This window comes from Xiphophorus hellerii, chromosome 6, assembly GCF_003331165.1.
Source record: "Xiphophorus hellerii strain 12219 chromosome 6, Xiphophorus_hellerii-4.1, whole genome shotgun sequence".
NCBI classification, from domain to species: domain Eukaryota; kingdom Metazoa; phylum Chordata; class Actinopteri; order Cyprinodontiformes; family Poeciliidae; genus Xiphophorus; species Xiphophorus hellerii.
This window is the reverse complement of record NC_045677.1, coordinates 22,038,786-22,041,286: the sequence shown is the minus strand read 5'-3', so window position 1 is coordinate 22,041,286 and position 2,501 is coordinate 22,038,786.

Genomic DNA, 2,501 nt, shown 5'->3' with positions numbered 1-2,501 from the left:
ATGTGTCCTCACACATTGAGGAGATGATTAAACATTTTTGCTGCAGTGACAAGTTTTAAAATCAGTGAATATTTTTCAAAGTGAAGCGATCAGAAGTCGCCAAGACTTTCTGAACGAGGGGCAACCTGATCGCAAACACTCAGTGGGAAGAAACTCCCACAAATTGTTGAAAACGGTATTGTTGTGAAACCCAAACCCTGACAAGAATTCTAAAAGCAACTAAGCCCAACAAAAATATATTAAGTGTACAAACCCCCACCCGTCCCTTTTTCACCCTGCCCTCAGTCAACATTTAATATGGATTTCAGATGTCATTCACTTTGTTTTTGGAGCTGTCAACCAAACAGCTCAGTTAAAATCTGACCCTCAACGTCCTGCAGTCGAGTTTTAAACTGTGTAAAAACGTATTACATGTATGAACAAGTGGCCTGGTCGGTTCAGCTGCAGCAGATGCACTCCAAAGCCTATATAACTCTTCAATGAGCTCATCTCCCAGATAGCAAGATGGATTGAGTTTGGTGTCCGGGTCAGAGATAATACTCTTGTTAAAATTGATTTTAGGAGGTACCCTCTGACCACCAGCAGCAGGCAAGGCAGGTGAACAAGAGAGGTGGATGGAGCATGGACCAAACTGTCAATCTACTGATTGCAGGATAAACTCCTCGCCACCACCGTCCTAAGAAGTGGCAGCAGGCTGAGCATTGAGATCTTTGAACAAAAGTTAAGCTAAATCAGTGTTTCCCAACCCTGGTTCTCAACGTATACTGTTCGGCATGTTTTAGCTGTTCCCGTGCTTTAATGCACCTAATTCAGATGATTGCAGTTCAGCAAATGCCTATTTATCAACCATCAATGGAAATGAGCTGGGCTGAAGCGCGGAAATAGTTACAATACAATATGCAAGGCATTGTGCCTTGAGGACCAGGGCTGGGAAACAGTGAGCTAGATGAAACTGGTATTGTTGACCATCCGTTGTGAAATGGTTGTCAGGGAGCTCTTAATGTCCTCCATTATCGAGGGATATTAGGAGGTGATGAAGAGATTGCATTCTGGTGTATCAATCAGACAAGGAATCCAGCACACTCAAACCACCAAGGGTGTTAAGAGGGCTGGGAGGCGTCGGAAGTCATTTTGGAGGAAACCCTAGAAGCACAGACAGAGAAAGAGCTTAAACATTGGCTGGGAAAACACAAGGCAAATCTACAAAGATTTGCCACAGGGCTTGAGGTAACACTTTGGTTGACACTAAGGTGTCGAATGACCAACAGCCAGATACTGTTGATGGGCTGATTAGGAACAGGTGTGCAAGAGCACACTGGTCAGTCCTGGCCTCCAGAGGAAACCTGCAGCTAAAAGGAAAGGAGAACACCACACACACATAACACACCAAATCCCTGACACAACCATGACATGATTCATCTCTTAAAGTACCTCGAGATGACATTTGCAAGGAATTAAATGTAAAAATACAGAGCTGAATTGAATATCTAAATCTGTTGTAGAAGATCCACAGGTTTGAGTTATGCCAAAAAGTATCTGAACACTGAGCTGTGACAGACTATAAAACACAGTTCAATAGGTTTCAATCTAATTTCTGCTCTACAGCAAAAAAATGTTTGGATTTTATTTTATTACCTTATGGTAATAAATTAATGGTATTAAATGTGACATCTGTTTCATTGCCTATTGCTGTAAATAGCTTTTTATATAGAAACATTTTCAGAATGCCTTGATTTATGCCTCAATTAAATACATTTAAAATTTTCACAGTGATTCAATTCTTTCTATTTGATGTAGCATTATATTTAATAAGTTTTTCTTTTTTTTACAGAAAAAAAATAAAAATCCCGTTTTTACCCATACATATTTTTTCAACAATCAGTTCAGTGTAGCAGATGCAATTTGTCTGATTAAGTAAACACAGCACACCAATTGTTCTGCTGCTGGATATGTCTTTGTACCCCTGGCTATATGATGATAGGAGATAAATTCAGTTTGAACCATCCATTTAGACCAATGGAGACTAGTCTGACCCTGTAAGAGCAATCTGATAAATTATAACATTGTTAAAAAGTTTTTCGTTTTTATTTTTATTTTTTAAACAAAACCTTGTTGCTCAGGGGTATTTTATTTTCCAGGTTCTTTTTCGCCTGATTTTGGTTGCTATGTTTAATAAATGTAACCCTTTGATTGTTATGTGTATAAAAAACGGCAGTATTAACAGAGGAGAGGTACATTTTTTTTTTCCATTTCACGAGAAAAGCATAAATCCTCTCTGTTTGTGTTGATTTACACCGAGAAAAAAAATGTATCTACTTAAGATGGCAGAACAAAACCTATTCTACAACATAGTTCTATCACATTCTGTATTGAGAAAACATCTATATTTATGTTAGATCAATTTAAAAGTAGTAAAATTGGTTTCAACAGGAAAATTACCATAAATCTGATTGGTCCATTTCTTCTTATATTTTATTTAACATTTGAGCTGCTACATTCCA